General features: G+C 51.7%; 1 protein-coding gene across 2 annotated transcripts in view; it reads left to right on the forward strand.

Moving 5' to 3' along the window:
- LOC127031020 (uncharacterized) overlaps positions 1 to 21482 on the forward strand; it is a 217037-nt gene extending 195555 nt beyond the window's left edge. Inside the window, exon 3 of one of the 2 annotated variants that reach the window (XM_050917722.1) lies at positions 21318 to 21482. The gene's annotated coding sequence lies outside the window, so the exon portion shown is untranslated. Of the gene's footprint in view, positions 1 to 18334; positions 18359 to 21317 lie in introns of those variants that run through there. The other variant, XM_050917724.1, reaches the window with a different exon arrangement.
- The last annotated feature ends 302 nt before the right edge of the window (positions 21483 to 21784 follow it).

The raw sequence follows: 21784 nt of genomic DNA on the forward strand, positions 1-21784 counted from the left end.
ATTTTAAAAATCCCCTTCCTGTTAGCTCAGCCAGGTGTGGAGTGCATCAGAATCTTTCCAGGTGACCATGCCTCCACGCGCCAAACGAGCCCCAGCATGGAGCAATGGCGAGTTGCTGGACCTCATCAGTGTTTGGGGGGAGGAAGCTGTGCAGTCCCAGCTGCGCTCCAGCCGTAGGAATTACGATAACCTATGGGCAGTTCTCAAGGGCCATGCTGCAAAGGGGCCATGACTGGGACGCGGTGCAGTGCAGGATTAAAGTGAAGGAGCTATGGAGTGCCTATTGCAAAACCCGTGAGGAAAACTGCCGCTCCGGTGCTGCCCCCACGACCTGCCGTTTTTACAAGGAGCTAGACGCAATACTTGGGAGTGACCCCACTGCCAATTCGACGACCACGATAGACACTTCGGGGGGGAGAGAGGAGGAGGAGGAGGAGTAGAGAGAGGGGGAGGAGGGGGAGGAAACCGAGAGTGGGGGTACTGGGGTGGAGGGAGACACCCCGGAGTCCCAGGAGGCATGCAGCCAGGAATTCTTCTCAAGCCAGGAGGAAGGTAGCCAGTCGCAGCAGCCGGTACTTGGTGAAGGACAAGCAGAGGAGCGGGTTCCCGGTAAGTGGCTTTTATTTTCAGGATGCAAATGTTTCAGGAGAGGAGCGGGAGTTATGGCTGCCTGCATGCATGCCTAGATGTGGAATAGCCCATTAATGTGGTCTATCACGTCGCGGTAATCGGCCTCGGTAATCTCTTCAAACATTTCTGCCAGAGCTTGGGCAATGCGCTTGCGCAAGTTTATAGGGAGAGCCACTGTGGTCCTTGTCCCAGACAGGCTAATGCGTCTGAGCCACTGTGCCACGAGGGGGGGGACCATTGCTGCACACAGGTAAGCTGCATAGGGGCAGGGCGGAATCCCCATTGCTGTAGAAGACCCTCCCGCTCTTCCCAGGTGACCCGCAGCAGCGAGATATCTTCCAGGATTAATCCTGTGGAAAATGTTGGGAGACTGTTCAGTGTAGATGACCCTGCAGCAGTTTGCTTTCCCCAACACACAGAAACCCCTGCACAGCCCTGAAGCAATCAGTCCCCCTTACTCACCATTTCATGGCTCCTGTGGGTTAGGTGCGCTCTGTTTGGTATGGGAAAAGTATGCTAAAGTGAAGGCTGTAAACTCCTTCCCTGTGTGGGAATAACTATCTAGGTGAGATTATAAACAGTGCAGCCTCTGTTAATTGTCGCCATTTTTGCCTTTTGAAAAGTGTCCTTGACTACTCGACTGCTCATATCATCTACTGCTCAGAGGCTACAAAACCTCAGGAAGAAGCTGCAAAAAAGCAAAGAAGACATGCTGAAAGCAGTTGTGGATCACTCTGCCAGAGAGAGTAAAAAACTGCAGGACTGGAGGGAAAGGGAAAGCAGGATCCGCCAGAGAAACGCAGCGGCTAAGAAGAAAAGCACAAAACAGCTGATAAGCATCCTGGCGCGCCAAGCAGATTCTGTCCAATCACTCGTAGCCATGCAGGCAGAGCACTACCGTGCTGGCCCCGCCCCATCCCAAAGCTCTTTCCGTTGTGCCCCAATGTCAGCTCCAAACCTCCTTCCCCAGCATCCAGGTTCTTACCACCACCAGCTGCCCCCAACACCTGTACGTTCACCAACCAGTCCTGAGAACTACGACCCTTACCCTCTGCACTCAACCCCCATCACCATGCAGTATAGCCATCCTGAAGTGCAGCAGTCATTGCACAGCACTCCAGACAGGACATATTCAAACCTGTGACTGAACAGTTCACCACCCCACCTCCCTGCCCTTTTAGGTTCCCAAAATGTTGTGTGTCTGTCAAGAAAGTTATTTCCTTTTCAATAAAGGAATTCTTGGCTTTGAAAACAGTCTTTATTATTGCAGAAAGTGAAAGATAGCATAGCCTAGGAAAGAAACAGGCACTGCAAATCATTTTAGGAAAAGCAGATTCCTACTAACGTTGTAACCACTGCACTTCACTCCCGTGCAAGGCACCAAACATTACTGTTGGTTTTCAGCCTCAAATTCCTCCCTCAACGCATCCTTAATCCTTGTAGCCCTGTGCTGGGCCTCTCTAGTAGCCCTGCTCTCTGGCTGTGCAAATTCAGCCTCCAGGCGTTGAACCTCGAAGGTCCATGCCTGACTGAATGTTTCACCCTTCCCTTCACAAATATTATGGAGGGTACAGCACGTGGATATAACAGCGGGGATGCTGCTTTCCCCCAAGTCTAGCTTCCCATACAGAGATCGCCCGCGCCCTTTTAAACGGCCAAAAGCACACTCCACAGTCATTCTGCACCGGCTCAGCCTGTAGTTGAACCGGTCCTTGCTCCTGTCAAGCTTCCCTGTATACCGTTTCATGAGCCAAGGCACTAACGGGTAAGCGGGGTCTCCAAGGATCACAATGGGCATTTCGAAGTCCCCTACTGTGATCTTCCGGTCTGGGAAAAAAGTCCCGGCCTGCATCTTCCTGAACAGGCCACTGATCTGAAAGATGTGTGCATCATGCACCTTTCCAGGCTAGCCTGTGTAAATGTCAATGAAACGCCCATGGTGATCCACAAGCACCTGGAGAACCATAGAGAAATACCCCTTCCGATTAACGTACTCGCATGCCAGGTGGGGTGGTGCCAGAATAGGAATATGCGTCCCATCTATCGCCCCTCCACAGTTAGGGAAACCCATTTGTGCAAAGCCATTGTGACAGACCCAGGCCAGTGTGGTACAGGAGTCTGGTAGAGGGCAAATATACTGGTCACTGGGTGAGTAGTTTTCTGTTCCCTGAGTGACCAGAGCAGAGGCTGCACTAGAGTAATCAGGAACCTGCTAGAACCAATTAAGACAGACAGGCTGATTAGATCACCTGCAGCCAATCAAGGCAGGCTAATCAGGGCACCTGGGTTTAAAAAGGAGCTCACTCCAGTCAGGTGAGGAGGAGCCAGAGGAGAGGAAGTGTGTGTGAGGAGCTGGGAGCAAGAGACACAAGGAGCTGAGAGTGAGAGGCCGTGCTGCTGGAGAACTAAGGAGTACAAGCGTTATCAGACACCAGGAGAAAGGTCCTGTGGTGAGGATAAAGAAGGTGTTTGGAGGAGGCCATGGGGAAGTAGCCCAGGGAGTGTAGCTGCCATGCAGCTGTTACAGGAGGCACTCTAGACAGCTGCAATCCACAGGGCCCTGGGCTGGAACCCGGAGTAGAGGGGGTCCCGGGTTCCCCCCAAACCTCCCAACTCCTGATCAGACACAGGAGGAGTTGATCCAGACTGTGGGGAAGTTCACTGAGGTGAGCAAATCTGCCAATAAGCGCAGGACCACCAAGGTAGAGGAGGAACTTTGTCACACCATCCAGAATGTCCTGCCCGTTTCCCAGAGCCACGGTTCTTCTTAGCAGGATAAGATTAATGGCCCAGCAAACTTGAATCAACACGATTCCAACAGTCGACTTTCCCACTCCAAACTGGTTCGCGACTGATCGGTAGCTGTCTGGAGTTGCCAGCTTCCAGATTGCAATAGCCACCCGCTTCTCCACTGGCAAGGCAGCTCTGAATCTCATGTCCTTGCGCCGCAGGGTAGGGGCGAGCTCAGCACGCAGTCCCGTGAAAGTGGCTTTTCTCATCCAAAAGTTCTGCAGCCACTGCTTGTCATCCCAGACTTCCATGACGATGTGATCCCACCTCTCACTGCTTGTTTCCCGAGCCCAAAAGCGGCGTTCCACAGTGCTGAGCATTTCCATGAATGCCACAAGCAATTTAGTGTCATATGCGTCAGGCAACTCGATATCATCTTCGGACTCCTCACTGTCACTTTGGAGCTGAAGGAATAGCTCAACTGCCAAACATGATGTGCTGGCAACACTCATCAGCAAAGTCCTCAGCAGCTCGGGCTCCATTTCTCACAAAAATCATGCTGCACAGAAACCTTTGGGAGACTCACAATGGCGCCAAACGTGGATGGAAAAATAGAGACTGCTTGGATGTGAAGCGATGCACCACGGGGCATTGGGACAAGAAGCGGAATGACCCGCACCCTTCCGTCCCCTTCCCACAACCCACGGTGCCAAAATGGGACGAGGTGCTCTGTGGGATAGCTGCCCATAATGCACCACTCCCAACAGCACTGCAAATGTGGCCACACTGCAGCGCTGGTAGCTGTCAGTGTGGCCACACTGCAGCGCTTTCCCTACACAGCTGTACGAAGACAGCTTTAACTCCCAGCGCTGTACAGCTGCAAGTATAGCCATACCCAGGGTATCTGAACCTGACAAGATAAGCAATCGAATCAACTGATTGTACCCAACATTACTGTGGTAGAAAAGTGTATCAAGGAAGGACATTTATGAAAATTAATGACAGGCTGGTAATTAAAATCATTGTGAAATGTCTGTATTAGCACCATAGGAGGAATCATGGATACTCACTGTCATGATGCTTTACAGTCTGTGATTAGAAATTGATTGAACCAGAAAGCTCAGGAGAGTTGATAAACGGGTTCTCTCCCAGCCAGGAGGGAAGACAGTCTGTCTGCAGTGAAACTAAGCAAGTTGTGTGACAAAGTGGGACTGTTCTTAATGTTTCCCCTAATACTATGTGGATGCCTCAGTTTCCCCTATGCACGTCTTAAGTCTCTAGGTGGTGGGATAAGGCCAGTGTGCATAAATCACTGACACTCTGTCTCCTGACAACAAATGGCCAAGGCCCTTCCCCCTGCAAGGTGATAGCAAAAGGTGAACAAAGAGGTCAGGTGACCTCCTGGCCCGGGAAAGAGACAAAGGCCAGAGAGGAGGGGCTGGAGGAGGTTTGGCAGTTTGGAGCTGGCTGGGGATGGGAAGTGAGGGTAGATGGGGTTGTCTGCCTCGCTGGGCCCCAGAATGGACCTGGCTGAGGGGTCCCGTTCTCTGTACCTACAAGCTCTGTTTTAGACCATGTTCCTGTCATCGAATAAACCTCTGTTTTACTGGCTGGTTGAGAGTCATGTCTGACTGCAAAGTGGGGGTGCAGGACCTTCTGGCTTCCCCAGGACCCTGCCTGGGTGGACTCGCTGTGGGAAGCGCATGGAGGGCAGAGGATGCTCAATGCTCCAAGGAGAGACCCAGGAGGTGAAGCCATGTGAGCTTCTCGCCCTGGAGACAGTCTGCTCCAAGGGAGAGGAGGCTCCCCAAAGTCCTGACTGGCTTGGTGAGGAGCAGTTCCAGAGCATCGCCCTGGGACTGCGAGACAAGGTGTCAGCAAAATAAGATCCAATTTACATACAAAGCAGCAGGGTCTTTCAGCCAAGGAGATTGAAGTCTCTGGGAACTGATAATATACGTGAGAAAGCTGCTTAGGCAAAGCTCTTTCACTTAGAAAGACAAGAGAAACCAGACCTTGCACTGCGGTGGAAGGTCCTGATGGAGAGTCAGCCATGACTGGAAAGGAAAAGTTGGTAAGAAATGTGCCTTGAACCAAGGCTGATGCTTGCTTAGTTAAGGCTTATCCACTAGACAGCGTATTCTTACTGTCTGTCTGTTGATGACCCTTTGCAACTTTATTCCTTCTCCTATGTCCTTCTGTTAATACATTTGTTTTAGTCTTACAGGAAACCAGCTCAGTGCTGTGCTTGAAGGGAAGGGCGTAGACGTAAAGTTACTAAGCTGTAATGTGCTTTTTTCTCTGTAAAGGAGCAAACAAATGGGATTGTGTCTCTGTGTGCTCCAGAGGGGCTGGACAGCTCAGGGCAGGCGGCTTTGGGAAATTGCTGGGCCTGGAAGTGTGCTGGGGTCGCCTCTGCAAGGTAACCCAGGCTGGTGCAGACCACTGTAGGCAGGCTGCTGGAGGCAGAGTGCTGCCCCAGGGCTTCACAGCAGACAGGAACCTGCATGCCTGTCAGCTGGCTGTCGGTGTCTGGGCTGTGAACCGCACCAGCAGAGCATTTCAGGTCCAGGACTAGAGGGCAGGCAGTGACACAACCCTCCACTGGGCTGGGTTGCACCCAAAACATGATAGCCTTTGTAACCATCCCAAGCAGGCTCCTGAGGGCAGTAGGGAGGCTGTTGAGTGAGGTGCGACTGAGCCCTGGCCCACTCCAGGGTTAGATGCTGTAAGATGTGAAAACTCTCACTGCCACCTCCTCTGAGCACGTGGAGCCAGGGCTGAGACTGTCCTCTCCAGTGGAATCCTGATTCCACCATTCCCACTCCCTGCCAGGGGAATCCATCCCATGGCAGAGCCTGCAGAGCTGCTCTCTCACTGGGCTCCCAGAGGCATTAAACCTGCAGTCACAAGTCAGTACAAATACTCAGTTGCATCCAGGAACAAAACATCAACAAGCTGGGATCTAGGGGCAGCTGCCGGAGATTGGCACCTGCAGTCTGGGGAATTTTAGGTTAATTCTCTTAGTTCTCCAGGCCTCCCTGCTTCTTTCGACAGGCATTCCCTCCTGCAAGTGTCTTCACGGGGAAGGGCTCCCAGCAACCTTCGACTCTCCCTCTGGCCTCGTCACGGGGTGCTGCAGGGCCCGTTCTTCCCCTGGCATCTCCCCCACTCTGTCTGTTTGGGCCTTGAGGAGCTGAGCCAGGATGAAGCCAACAGATTCTACAGAATTTGTTTTAAAATGATCTATAGAGCGGAGCAGTGATTATGTGATCCTTCTGCCAGGTGGAGCCAGCAGCAACCAGAGCTAGGTTCAATACCTGGGGCATCCTTTCCATCACTACAACACAGAACCAGCTCGAGCCCCCACCCAGCAACCTGGGACAATTTCACACCACCCCGAGCGCCTCTGCATGGCCATACTTCCCCACTCGCAAGCACAGAGTCTGAGTGTAGAAAAGAAACTTTCACTAAAAGGAGGGAAGTAACTCGGCATGAATTTGAGGAAACACCACAAACGGGGCTCATAAACGTAAACCATGAGCAAAAGACCCACCCCCAAGTAGGGTGGGCAGTGTCCTTTTCCCCTCAGGTTCTTAAGTCCAGCAACTCAACAGTCCCTTTCACGTGCCCGTCCCTTTCTGCACCCCACTCACAGTTGCTGTCCTTGGCCAGTGCAGCCCCAGAGTTCAGAGGTTCATCTGCAGAGTTCATCTCCCACCCTGGGTGGAGGAGAGTAAAAAGGCACCTTACATGCTCCGCTGCTGGGGCACTTGTTCACCGCACCTCTCTGCCAGCCGCCCTGCTGGCCACTCGTTCACCAGCTGCCTGCCAGTCACCTGCCTTTCAGCTGTGACCTCTGCACATCAGTTTCTTCATAATTTTCAGCTCTTTTCAAGCTGAGCAGAAACACAGTCCTACCACAACTGATTTCAGCTCTGATTGAGCATTTAAAATAAAAGAGGCTCCTAATGGAGCCTATTTAGCTCTTTCTTTGAACAGGTAAGGGGAACAGGTTAAACCAGTCAAGGGAGAACACTTGGGGAAGGAGCCACACCCTCTGGCTAGGATACCTGTCCTCTCCCCTCTTACTTTCACAGGGCTCTGGCATTCGAGCCCCTGGCTTAACGAGGCCCTTTTTGCTGAGGTGACCCCCTCATTTGGAACACATTAAGCCCAGTTCTGCTTCCCTCTGTTCATACAATAATGCCAACAACATTGGTAACAGCATTTCACTCCTCCTGCATTCAGTCCTAAAGGGATTTGTAAGTGGAGGACTGTGAGCAGCACGCTCTGGCTGCTGGATATCATGGCAGAGTAGGTGTGTTCGTGTAAATACAGTTTGCTCTGGAAGTCTCCCCCTCTCCCAGCTAGCTGTCAGGGGAGAATTCATTCAGTTCATTTAGACCCTTATATTGTGATGGCTTTTATATGCTTCTGAACCGTCCTGCAGGCTTCTGCCACAGGAGTAAAATTCTGTCGGAATTAGGGGAAGTTCAGCATTGCTCATGTTCCCTGGACTGTGAACCACTCATGAACCTCTGTGTCACAGAGAGCCCTGTGGCACCTTACAGACTAACAGACGTATTGGAGCAGGAGCTCTCGTGAGTGAACACCCACGTCGTCAGACACAGGTGTGTATTCACCCACGAAAGCTCAGGCTCCAAAACGTCTGTTAGTCTATAAGGTGCCACAGGACTCTTTGTTGCTTTTTACAAATCCAGACTAACACGGCTACCCCTCTGATACTGTGTTACAGGCTCCCATGTGCTGCCTCGGCCCATCGGACCCCGTGTGCTCCTCTCTGGGGGCCCTGGCTGGCCCCTTGGGGCATAGAATCAGAGACTTTCTCCAGTGGCTTAGCCCTAGTGCTCATGTGTGGGGGAGGATCCACAAACTGTCCTGGAATGGGGCAGATTCATTTATTTAGGGACTGGTGCTGCTTCCCTCCAGTCTCCTCAGCATCACAAGATTGGGCCCATATACTGCAGACTTGGGTCTGCCAGCATCACAGTGACGACTGGCTCGCCTGAGGAGGGACAGTAGATGAAGCCAATGGAACCGAGATAAACATCTCATTGACTGGCCGCCTCTTCTTAGAGCTTCCTTGTTTTCATGGCTGCGCTCCCCGCCCACCAGCAGAAGGGTGAGTGAGGAATGAGGCTCCAACCCTACGCCAACCTGTTCCCAGCATATGGCAGCACTATTCCACCCTCTCAGCCATTTCAAACTGAAACCACACCCAGGCTGGCAGGATTTGCATACATTGCACACTCGTCCTCCGGGCCAGACAGCCAGGCCAGTAACTAGGGCACCGAGTTTCATCTGGCAGGATTTCAGCATGGCCACCAGCTCTGTGCTCAGCCAAGGCCCATCACGAGTGACGTGTAACAGCTGCTGTGCTTTGGGGAGCTCGAGCTGCTCCCCAGCCCATGGCTGACACGTGAGTGCAGCACGTGCTTTCCCTGAGCAGATCCATGCCTGGCTGCTCCCATGAGACCCTCTAGCAGGAAGTGAAGTGAGAGAGAAACCTCTGCAGCCTCGCCCTGTGGCTGCGACAGTGTCTGGTTAGCGGCGCTATCGCGGGGAGACGGGTCTAGGAGCCTGGCACTGAGGTGGCACTTCCCATTTTCCAGCTTCTCGGGCACTTAGAATTGTTGGGGAAAATCCCCACCTGACTTGAAATGTCTCCTGCCTGTTCCCAGCTTAGTGAGGAACTTGGGGTAAAATCCCACTGGGATGGTTTCTTGGGTCTCTTTCCTGCTGCATCTAAGCTATGCCTCTGGGCAGTACAGGGCTTTAGTTCAGCTTGCAACTTTGCTCAGATTTTTCCCACACTGGTGATTTCAGCCTCCTCACCAGACGAAAACCACCCGTGGTCGGAGTTCAGGTTGAGAGCAGGGGGCAGTCTCCTCAGGGCAAGAACCACACTCAGATGCAGTTTTCCCCAACCCCACCGTTAGAACCAGGACAGGGGCAATGGAATAGGGAACCCAGGGCATGGCAGGACATTCAGAGTCCAGGTTACATGTGACTAATCCAGCCACACTGAAGGAAGAGAGGCCCAGGAAAGGCCCCAGGTTTCTGTGGGACACTTGCCAAGTCCCTGATTTTCGATGATGGGGGAAGGGAGATCACCTGCCCTGGGGTTCCTCAGGTGCAAAGAAGACGTGTCACAGGGCGTGGATGGAAGCTCAGGGAGGCCAATGCCACCTCCCCACCCAGTCGCGTCCATGAGAACGAGGGGCCAAGAGATCCCAGAAAGGGGCAGGGCATTCCCAGAAAAAACAGGGATTAGCCCTTTGCCCAGCGAGGGCAGCCTGGGGGTTTCTGACCGTGGCTGAGCCCGGGGTCATGGACTGAAGTGGGTTGTGAAGGAAGCAGCGTGTGTGGCTCCAGTCTGTGAGCTCGGAGTGAATGCAACCCCAGGCTGCGGGGCAGAGAGGTCCCTCCCCCTGCGGTCCCAGCCCCACCCAGGGCAGAGTTTGAAGTCTGGCTTGGCTCAGTTCCGGGCACTGAGACACAGCTCCTGGTTGCACTAGGGAGTCAGGGGCATCTTCCTCCCCCTGGGGCGAGCTGCTGCCTGTGTCTGGTGAGGGGGAGGAAGGCGGGCACAGAGCGGAGCAGCCCTCCCCACCCGTCACACCATTCCCATCTGCCCACACAGGGTGAGGTTCTCTCTCCACAAACTGCCTCGGCTCCCTGCATGGCCGGTTTTCTCCCTGCCACGCCCTAGGTTCCCTATTCCATTGCCACAGTCAACAAAGACCAGGCCCCGGTGCGGCTGTCCTGCCGTGAAGGGACGACTTGGGGTTCACGCCCTTTGGACAGCCTGGATATGCCCTGCCATGGCCACTGGGCTCTGGATAAGCTCACCTTGGTGGAGTCACAGGGGAACGCAGGTGGTAGAGATAACTATCCCCCTCTGCTGCCAGTGATCTCAGGTTTTGTCCCTTTCCTTCGGACCATGGGAGAGAAGCAATGGCTCTACACTGAGACCTGAAGCATGGCCTCAGTTGCACTGCCCTTGGCCTCGGGTAGGTTGACCAGACAGCAAGAGTGAAAAATCGGGACCGGGGGGAGGGGACAGTAATAGGAGCCTATATAAGAAAAAACCCCAAAATTGGGACTGTCCCTATAAAATCGGGTTATCTGGTCACCCTAGCCTTGGGCCACAGTGCGGTGCTGCGCAGCCATGGGTCTCCCTCCGCAAGGCACCGCGCTGGCCTGGCCTGGCCTGGCAGTGCAGAGAGACTGAGGTTAGTGATGCTGAGAGCAGGGCAGAGGGGCGCCTCCGACAGCAGCACCACTCTTGAGGAGACCCAACGGGGCTGAACCTCATCCATCAGAATGGCTGAAAGGAAGGTTTTGCCTGTGTAACATTATTGATATACTCTGGGACCATCTCGAACATGGTTTGCAACCAAGGTCCTGTAGTGGCACCAAATCTTATGTAAAAGGGGTCATATAAGGTGTCTAAGACCAGGTTATGGGTTGCTGGTTATGATTATGATCATTTTGTAGTTGAAGTTAAGAGTATTGGCTCTATACTGTTTGTATTTCAAATTTGTGCTGTGTTTCTGGGAAAGATTCCAGACAAGTTGGTGTTAGCTCTGCGCAGCCTGCTTGATGGCCCATTAAGGACCATCAGCTACAGAACTGACCCACTGAGAGGAGGCAGATACGCCTTGTGACTCAGCAGGGTGTGCAGGAACTTGCCCATGTGATTCCAGACTCCATTTTACTGTAATTTTCCACAGTAAGAACAAAGAGGTTCTTACACCTGGAAGTGCCTATATAAGGCTGATGCCTCATCTCCATCTGGTCTTCAATCCTGCGTCTTACCTCTGGAGGGACTTTGCTACAAACTGAAGCTCCGAACAAAGGACTGAATGACCCATCCCAGCGCGGGATGTACTACAGAGACTTAATTTAAACCTGCAGTTTACTCCATCACTGCTACAAGGCTGAACTAAGAACTTTGCCATCACCGTATGGAATTGATGGGAGCTGTAGGCCCCTGGTTAGCAGATCCATCACATGCCTCTGGTTGGCTCCTCCTGCCCTCACAGCGTGTAAATCTCAGCCAGGCTTGGCCTCGGCACGCAGATGAGCTCCCCGTAGCAGCATGGAGCCAGAAGCCACAGGCTGAGCTGAGTCTGTCAGGCTGGACAGGAGACACTTGTCATAAACAGATAGCTAAGGGTTAATGTTCTTTTACCTGTAAAGGGGTAACACCAGTAACCTGAAACACCTGACCAGAGGACCAATCAGGAAACAAGACTTTTTCAAATCTGAGCTGAGGGAAGAGTTCTTTGTTCTTTGTCTTGGGTCTGACCCTCTCGGCTCTGAGAGTGATTTTTCTATCTCCAGCTTTCTAATCTTCTGTTTCCAAGTTGTAAGTACAAGGATAGTAAGACAATAGGGTTATATTGTTTTCTTTTGTATTTACATGTGTGTAGTTGCTGGAATGTGTTAAATTGTATTCTTTTTGGATAAGGCTGTTAATTCATTTTTTTCCTTTAAGCAATTGAACCTATATAGTGTCAACTTGATACAGAGCCTATTTTTAACGTCCTTTTTTCTTTCTTTTTATATAAAGCTTTCTTTTTAAGACCTGTTGGAGTTTTTCTTTAGTGGAGACTCCAGGGAATTGAGTCTGCAGCTCACCAGGGAATTGGTGGGAGGAAGAAGTCAGGGGGAAAATCTCTTTGTGTTAGATTTACTAAGCCTGACTTTGCATACCCTCTGGGTGAGGGGAAAGAGAGATTAGATCTCTCGGTACTTGTGTTTCCAGGACTGGAAGCAGGGAATCTCCTAGGGTTGTCCAGGGAGGGGAGCCTGGGAGGAAGTAACAAGGAAACAAGGGGAGGGGGTTATTTCCCTTTGTTGTAAGACTCAAGGAATCTGAGTCTGGGGGTCCCCAAGGGAAGGTTTTGGGGAGACCACAGTGAGCTAGGCACTGTATAATTCCTAGCTGGTGGCAGCGATACCAGGTCCAAGCTGGTAACTAAGCTTGGAGGTTTTCATGCTAACACCCATATTTTGGACGCTAAGGTCCAGATCTGGGAAGAAATGTTATGACATGGTGGCAGAGCGGTGGGATAAAGATAGAATCCAGAAGCCAGTAGGAATATTATATTTTTCTTTTCTCTGCTAGGGACTTTTAAGCAGAGAGGGTTCGGTTTTAAAAGTAACCAGAGAGAAATTTTTTTTTCTGTTCTCTCCTGGCAGTATCTTGCATATTAAGCAAGGAACTATTAAGGGTCTTTTGTTATACTATAGCACTCTGATTGAGAGTTAAGTACTCAGCACAACACACATGCAAATAAAGTGGTTTTTCTGGTTTACTTTACATTTAAAAGATTAGCTAGAAAAAAAAAGGCACTGTTGCTAGGCAAACCCTAGGAGACAACAGAGCCAGCAGTTCAGACAATAAACACCGGAGGGCACTCCAACACAAGAAAACAGAAACCATGACTTCTAAGGCAAACATGGAGGCCGAGGAACAAATCGAAGACGCAGAGCACAGGCGAGATATGGAAAAAAACTACACGAGATGGAGCTGAGAGAAAGAGGAAAAGAGGCTACCCACAAGAGAGAGTTGGAACTCCTGAGGGAAACCCACCGGCAGGCCCTGGAATTAGAAAAGGCTAAGCAACAAAACACAGCCAATTCTAACAACCCTTCGCCAATACTTGTTCCACAGCACAGGAAATTTCCCACCTACAAGGCAGGTGATGACACCGAGGCCTTCTTGGAAAATTTTGAAAAAGCCTGTCTTGGGTACAGCATCCCTGAAGACCAGTACATGGTGGAATTGAGGCCACAGCTCAGTGGATCTTTAGCAGAGGTGGCAGCTGAAATGCCTAAGGAGAAAATGAACGATTATAAACTGTTTCAAAACAAGGCCAGATTAAGAATGGGGATAACCCCGGATCATGCCCGTCGGCGTTTCAGAACCCAAAAGTGGAAACCAGATGTGTCATTTCCCAAACACGCCTACTACGTTGGAAAGAATTATGAGGCCTGGATATCAGGAACCAATGTTAAATCCATGGATGAACTGCACCTCCTCATTCAAATGGAGCAGTTCTTGGATGGTGTTCCTGAGGACATAACACGGTACATACTAGATGGAAAACCCAAAAATCTCACCGAGGCAGGGGAGATTGGAGCCAGATGGATGGAAGTGGCAGAAAGCAAGAAAGCTACTGTCAAGGGGAACGAATACCCCAGAGGGCACACCGACAATAAACCCTACAACCGAGGGCAACCCAAGACCCCTCCTACAACCCAAGGAAAGCCACAGACACCCTATTCTTCCACCTCCCCAGTCTCCAGTAACCCACCTCAACCCAGTGACCACTCAGCTGGAAGATGCTTCAAGTGTAATGAACTGGGACATATCAAGGCCAACTGCCCAAAGAACGCCAACCGAGTGCAGTTCCTTACACCACCATCACACGAAAGATCCCCAGGCCTAGATGCCTCTCAAATACTCTTAGAGCGAAGGGAAATTTTGAGAGTGGACGGAAAGAAGGTTACTGCGTGGAGAGACACGGGGGCACAAGTGTCAGCTATCCACCAATCCTTCGTAGACCCCAAATTCATCAAACCCAAAGGCCCAAGTGACAATTTACCCCTTCATGTCACAAGCTGTAGACTTGTCTACAGCTGAACTGCCTGTCCAGTACAAAGGCTGGTCAGGAATGTGGACTTTTGCTGTCTATGACAATTATTCCATCCCCATGCTACTGGGGGAAGACTTGGCCAACCAAGTGAAGCGGGCCAAGAGAGTGGGAATGGTTACACGCAGCCAAACCAGGGAAGCTTCCAGACCCATTCCTGTTCCTGAGCCGTCCACAGACTCATAGACTCATAGACTCTAGGACTGGAAGGGACCTCGAGAGGTCATCGAGTCCAGTCCCCTGCCCTCATGGCAGGACCAAATACTGTCTAGACCATCCCTAAGAGACATTTATCTAACCTACTCTTAAATATCTCCAGAGATGGAGATTCCACAACTTCCCTAGGCAATCTATTCTAGTGTTTAACTACCCTGACAGTTAGGAACTTTTTCCTAATGTCCAACCTAAATCTTCCTTGCTGCAGTTTAAGCCCATTGCTTCTTGTTCTATCATTGGAGGCTAAGGTGAACAAGTTTTCTCCCTCCTCCTGATGACACCCTTTTAGATACCTGAAAACTGCTATCATGTCCCCTCTCAGTCTTCTCTTTTCCAAACTAAACAAACCCAATTCCTTCAGCCTGCCTTCATAGGTCATGTTCTCAAGACCTTTAATCATTCTTGTTGCTCTTCTCTGGACCCTCTCCAATTTCTCCACATCTTTCTTGAAATGCGGTGCCCAGAACTGGACACAATACTCCAGTTGAGGCCTAACCAGCGCAGAGTAAAGCGGAAGAATGACTTCTCGTGTCTTGTTTACAACACACCTGATAATGCATCCCAGAATCACGTTTGCTTTTTTTGCAACAGTATCACACTGTTGACTCATATTAAGCTTGTGGTCTACTATGACCCCTAGATCTCTTTCTGCCATACTCCTTCCTAGACAGTCTCTTCCCATTCTGTATGTGTGAGATTGATTGTTCCTTCCTAAGTGGAGCACTTTGCATTTATCTTTATTGAACTTCATCCTGTTTACCTCAGACCATTTCTCCAATTTGTCCAGATCATTTTGAATTTTGACCCTGTCCTCCAAAGCAGTTGCAATCCCTCCCAGTTTGGTATCGTCTGCAAACTTAATAAGCGTATTTTCTACGCCAACATCTAAATCGTTGATGAAGATATTGAACAGAGCCGGTCCCAAAACAGACCCCTGCGGAACCCCACTTGTTATACCTTTCCAGCAGAATTGGGAGCCATTAATAACTACTCTCTGAGTACAGTTATCCAGCCAGTTATGCACCCACCTTATAGTAGCCCCATCTAAATTGCACTTTCCTAGTTTATCTATAAGAATATCATGCGAGACCGTATCAAATGCCTCACTAAAGTCTAGGTATATCACATCCACCGCTTCTCCCTTATCCACAAGGCTCGTTATCCTATCAAAGAATGCTATCAGATTAGTTTGACACTATTTGTTCTTTACAAATCCATGCTGGCTATTCCCTATCACCTTACCACCTTCCAAGTGTTTGCAGATGATTTCTTTAATTACTTGCTCCATTATCTTCCCTGGCACAGAAGTTAAACTAACTGGTCTGTAGTTTCCTGGGTTGTTTTTATTTCCCTTTTTATAGGTGGGCACTATATTTGCCCCCTTCCAGTCTTCTGGAATCTCCCCCGTCTCCCATGATTTCCCAAAGATAACAGCTAGAGGCTCAGATACCTCCTCTATTAACTCCTTGAGTATTCTAGGATGCATTTCATCAGGCCCTGGTGACTTGCAGGCATCTAACTTTTCTAAGTGATTTTTTACTTGCTCTTTTTTTATTTTATCTTCTAAACCTACTCTCTTCCCGTAAGCATTCACTGTGTTAGACATTCCTTCAGACTTCTCAGTGAAGACCGAAACAAAGAAGTCATTAAGCATCTCTGCCATTTCCAAGTCTCCCGTTACTGTTTCCCCCTCCTCACTGAGCAGTGGGCCTACCCTGTCCTTGGTCTTCCTCTTGCTTCTAATGTATTGATAAAAAGTCTTCTTGTTTCCCTTTATTCCCATAGCTAGTTTGAGCTCATTTTGTGCCTTTGCCTTTCTAATCTTGCCTCTGCATTCCTGTGTTATTTGCCTATATTCGTCCTTTGTAATCTGACTTAGTTTCCATTTTTTATATGACGCCTTTTTATTTTGTAGGTCACGCAAGATCTCTTGGTTAAGCCAAGCTGGTCTTTTGCCACATTTTCTATCTTTCCTAACCATTGGAATAGCTTGCTTTTGGGTCCTTAATAGCGTCCCTTTGAAAAACTGCCAACTCTCCTCAGTTGTTTTTCCCCTCAGTCTTGATTCCCATGGGACCTTACCTATCAGCTCTCTGAGCTTACCAAAATCCGCCTTCCTGAAATCCATTGTCTCTATTTTGCTGTACTCCCTTCTACCCTTCCTTAGAATTGCAAACTCTATGATTTCATGATCACTTTCACCCAAGCTTCCTTCTACTTTCAAATTCTCAACGAGTTCCTCCCTATTTGTTAAAATCAAGTCTAGAACAGCTTCCTACCTAGTAGCTTTTTCAACTTTCTGAAATAAAAAGTTGTCTGCAATGCAGTCCAGGAACTTATTGGATAGTCTGTGCCCCGCGGTGTTATTTTCCCAACATATATCTGGATAGTTGAAGTCCCCCATCACCACCAAATCTTGGGCTTTGGATGATTTTGTTAGTTGTTTGAAAAAAGCCTCATCCACCTCTTCCACCTGATTAGGTGACCTGTAGTAGACTCCCAGCACGACATCACCCATGTTTTTTACCCCTTTTAGCCTAACCCAGAGACTCTCAACACTTCCATCTCCTATGTCCATCTCCATCTCAGTCCAAGTGTGTACATTTTAATATATAAGGCAACACCTCCTCCCTTTTTCCCCCATCTATCCTTCCTGAGCAAACTATACCCATCCACACCAACATTCCAGTCGTGTGTATTATCCCACCAAGTTTCAGTAATGCCAACAATGTCATAGTTGTATTTATTTATTAGCACTTCCAGTTCTTCCTGCTTATTACCCATACTTCTTGCATTTGTATATAGGCATCTAAGATACTGGTTTGATCTTGCCTCCCAGCTTTGCCCTGACCCTCCTTTCTCTCTGCCATTATAGCCCGTGCTCCCTCCTGTTTCCAACCCATCTCCCAGGTCTTGTTCCCCACTTACCTGTGGGGTTTGCTCACCTGTCCCCGTCGAACCTAGTTTAAAGCCCTCCTTACTAGGTTAGCCATTCTGTGCACAAATAAGGCCATTCCCCTCCTCGAAAGGTGAACGCCATCTGTGCCTAGCAGTCCTTCCTCGAATAGCATCCCGTGGTCGAGGAAGCCAAAGCCTTCCTGGCGACACCATCTTCGCAGCCAGGCATTCACCTCCACGATGCATCTGTCTCTGCCCGGGCCCCTACCTTCGACAGGAAGAATCGAAGAGAATACCACCTGCGCTCCAACTCCTTAACCCGTACTCCCAGAGCCCTGTAGTCACTCTTGATCTGCTCAGTGTCACACCTCGCAGTATCATTTGTGCCCACATGGATGGGCACACACGCCCCGTCTGTGTTACCAGAGACCCAGACAGAGGTAGTGGACCCGGATTCCATGCCTACCACTGAAACAGCCACAGCACCTCCAGTCCCAGGCCCGGAACTGGAACAGCAACCAGCACCAGCAATTGCAACCACATCTTCAAACTCAACACCAGAGGGTGCCAGCGAGCCAGAACTGGCAGAAGCAACAGACAGCCATACCCAAAAGGCTCAGCCAGAGCCTGAAATACCCTCAGGTGCACCAGTGGAAAGCGGTTCACCAGCAACGGAAACAACCCCATCACCTACATCGCTTCCGGAGGGACCAAGCCCAAGTCCCCAGTCTGAGGAAGAACTGGTGACCCCAGCCTCAAGGGAACAGTTCCAGACTGAGCAGGAAGCAGATGACAGCCTTCAGAAAGCTTGGGTGGCGGCACGGAGCACCCCACCGCCTCTCAGCTCTTCTAATCGATCCCGGTTTGTTATAGACCAAGGACTTTTATACAAGGAGATTCTTTCTGGTGGACATCGGTGTGACGAACTGGGAAAGTTCTTATTGTTTTCTCTGAATACTGTGTTGGTGCCTCAGTGTCCCCATGGCAGTTCTTAAGTATCTGGCAGAGCAAAGGGCCAGTGCACCTAAATGCCTGACACTCTGTCTCCTAGCAACTGATGGCCTGGGCCCCTCCTCTGCAAAGGTGCCAGCTGAAGGTGTTGGAGACAAAGAGATCAGGTGACCTCCTGGCCCGGGGAAAGGGGCTGAGGAGAGAGGAGGGGCTGGGAGGGGTTGTTAGTCTGGAGCTGGCTGGGGTCAAGGGTGGAGGGCAGACCCGGGGGTCTGGCTCACTGCCCCCCCAGAATGGACCCAGCCGAGGGGTTCGGTTCGCTGTATCTACAAGCTCTGTTTTAGACCCTGTTCCTGTCATCGAATAAACCTCTGTTTTACTGGCTGGCTGAGAGTCACGTCTGACTGCAAAGTGGGGGTGCAGAACCCGGAGGCTTCCCCAGGACCCCGCTGGGGTGGACTCGCTGTGGGAAGCGCACGGAGGGGCAGAGGATGCTGAATGCTCCAAGGAGAGACCCAGGAGGTGAAGCCTTGTGAGCTTCTTGCCCTGAACAAGTCTGCTCCAAGGGAGAGGAGGCTCCCTAAAGTCCTGACTGGCTTGGTGGGGAGCAGTACCAGAGCATCGCCCGGGGACTCCGTGACAACTGGTGGCAGCGGCGGGACATACTGCACCCCATGAATGGCGCTGCTTGCAGTAAGTGACTGGGGAGCAGTAAAACAAAGGAGGGATAATGAGGACCAGGTGTGCTGAAGGCTCAGAGAGGCACGGTTTCAGGGGGCAGTTAACCTCTGGGAGTGTGTGACCAGCGAGAAGGACTGTTGGAGTAACGGGGTCCCCCTGAGGACTGCAGCGAGCAGTCTCAGGGGCGGAGGAGCTTGCCGCTCGACCCTGGGAGAGAGAAGGATTTTTGCAGTAGCAGGGTTCCCCTGGGGATTGCAGGAGCAGTCCCAGGGGTGGAGGAGTCTGCAGCTCGACCCTGGCAAAGAGGTGGTGATCACAAGAAGGGCTGGCACACCAGGGGTTCTTCCTGGAAACCATGGGGGAGCCAAGAGCACACAGGCCTGTGAGTCCAGAGCCACTTGGGAATGATGAAGTGATGGCCTATCACCATCTCCTTAAGAAGGACATTGTGATCCTGTGCACAAAGAGAGGGTTACGCATGGGGAAATTCAACAAGGCACAGTTAATCATGCAGTTGGAGGAGAAGGACCGCTCTGAGGAGCAGATTCCTGACCCAGATGGGGCTGCAAGAGGATCTGAGAGCAGCTGGAGCAGCAGTCAGGCATTCCCGAGAATCTGGTCCCCAATCAGACAAGGGTCTTCACGATTGGGTTCCCCATCAGGAGATTGGAGACGGATGGGATGGGAACAGAGCCCGAGAGAGCGAGAGGACCATGAGAGAAAGCAAGAGCCTGAGGAAAAGCTGCAGGAGAAGCAGCAGCAGCGTGGACTAGTGATGGTGGAGCAGAGAGACATAGGGGGCTGCCCAGGGGTTAGTGGGGAAACACGCCTGTGGGGGCGAGACCCTGGGACAGAGAGAACTGTGGTGGTGCAGCCCCAGATGCTGAGGGACTGTGGGACCTGGGTGAAGTTCCCTGGGGTGAAGCCCCTCACCCTGCCTATGGCCCAGATCCCTATGCAGACCCAGGAGGGGTCGGGCTGGCTGGTCGTTGGGGTTCTCCAGGATATCGGCTGGGAGGCCCTGTTGGGGGGTGACTGTCTCCTCATGGGACAGGATCCAGGCCCTGCTCCTGTAACGGCCGAGGGTTTGAATTCAAATCCAGGGAACCAATTGGCTAGGATGGAAATGGTCAGTGAAAATGTAAATAACCTGGCTGGCAGGGGGGAGGGGCTGCTGGGCTCAGGATACCTGCCTACCTGTAACCAGCCCCCTGGGGCTGAGTGGGAGGGAGAGATGCTCCCCGCCCCCCTGCACACCGGAGACGGGGCTCACGCTGGCTCTGATGCTGTGACCAGAGCAGAGAGCTCGCTGCCTGTCCCCACTGGGACAGCAAGGGCAGCACTGAGCACGGGGGGAGCTGAGACCCCAGCTGAGTGGGGGGACACCCAGGCAGGGCAGGTCAGCTGCCAAACAGGTTTGCCTGGTCCAGACGTGCTGCTGGGAAGTGATTACACAGCAGGGAGGGAGCTACCAGGGACAGGGCTCAGGGGGGCTGTGACCCCAGGCCCAGCCAGCAAGAGGGAGCAGGTCCCACTCCCTGCCCCAGCCGCTGAATCCCAGACCGAGCTGCAGAGGGATCCCTCCTTGGAGAAGCTGAGGGAACTTGCTGGCCACAGCGCTGCAAACCCCCTTGGGGAAGGCTGCAGGGACAGAGTCCTGCAGGAGAAGGGATTCCTGTACCGGGAATGGGCTCCCCAAGGGGAAGTAGAACTGGGGGGAACCAGGAGGCAGCTGATAGTGCCCTAGGAATCCACAGGGCTCTTCCAATTTGAGCTGCTGGATGGGAGGAGAGTGAGGGGACCCCTGGACCTGAAGAGGGAGGATTGGATGGAGAAGGGGGAAGACCCCCGGGGGAATCTCTTCCCTGAGGTGGGAGCCAATCTCCCCATCAGGTGTTCCCCATTCAGAGTCATTGGGAAAGCAACCCAGATCCTGGAGAGAGAGGTCAGGAACATGCTGGCTTTAGATGGGATCCAGCCATTTTACAGCCCATGGGCCTCACCTGTGGGGCTGATCCCCAAGGGAGACAGGAAGATCTGGTTTTATGGGGGCTATCAGAAGCTTAAAGCCATCACAGTGTCCAATGCCGACCCCATGCCTAGGCCTGGGGAGATTCTAGACAAGCAGAGGGCGATGGAGAACTTGGCCCTGGCAGACACTGACAACATGTGCATCTTTAGCCAGACCTGGGAGGAACAGGTGTCCCAGGTGAAGAGGGGGCTGGGCTGCCTCAAGGAGGTGGGACTGACCTTAAAAGCTGGGAGAGATGTGACGAACTGGGAAAGTGCTTAATGTTTTCTCTGAATACTGTGTTGGTGCCTCAGTGTCCCCATGGCAGTTCTTAAGTATCTGGCAGAGCAAAGGGCCAGTGCACCTAAATGCCTGGCACTCTGTCTCCTAGCAACTGATGGCCTGGGCCCCTCCTCTGCAAAGGTGCCAGCTGAAGGTGTTGGAGACAAAGGGATCAGGTGACCTCCTGGCCCGGGGAAAGGGGCTGAGGAGAGAGGAGGGGCTGGGAGGGGTTGTTAGTCTGGAGCTGGCTGGGGTCAAGGGTGGAGGGCAGACCTGGGGGTCTGGCTCACTGCCCCCCCAGAATGGACCCAGCCGAGGGGTCCGGTTCGCTGTATCTACAAGCTCTGTTTTAGACCCTGTTCCTGTCATCGAATAAACCTCTGTTTTACTGGCTGGCTGAGAGTCACGTCTGACTGCAAAGTGGGGGTGCAGAACCCGGAGGCTTCCCCAGGACCCCGCTGGGGTGGACTCGCTGTGGGAAGCGCACGGAGGGGCAGAGGATGCTGAATGCTCCAAGGAGAGACCCAGGAGGTGAAGCCTTGTGAGCTTCTTGTCCTGAACAAGTCTGCTCCAAGGGAGAGGAGGCTCCCCAAAGTCCTGCCTGGCTTGGTGAGGAGCAGTTCCAGAGCATCGCCCGGGGACTCCGTGACAATCGAGAAGAATGGCAGCCGCAAAAACAGTTGGTGGTTCCAAC

Source organism: Gopherus flavomarginatus, chromosome 11, assembly GCF_025201925.1.
Source record: "Gopherus flavomarginatus isolate rGopFla2 chromosome 11, rGopFla2.mat.asm, whole genome shotgun sequence".
NCBI lineage: Eukaryota > Metazoa > Chordata > Testudines > Testudinidae > Gopherus > Gopherus flavomarginatus.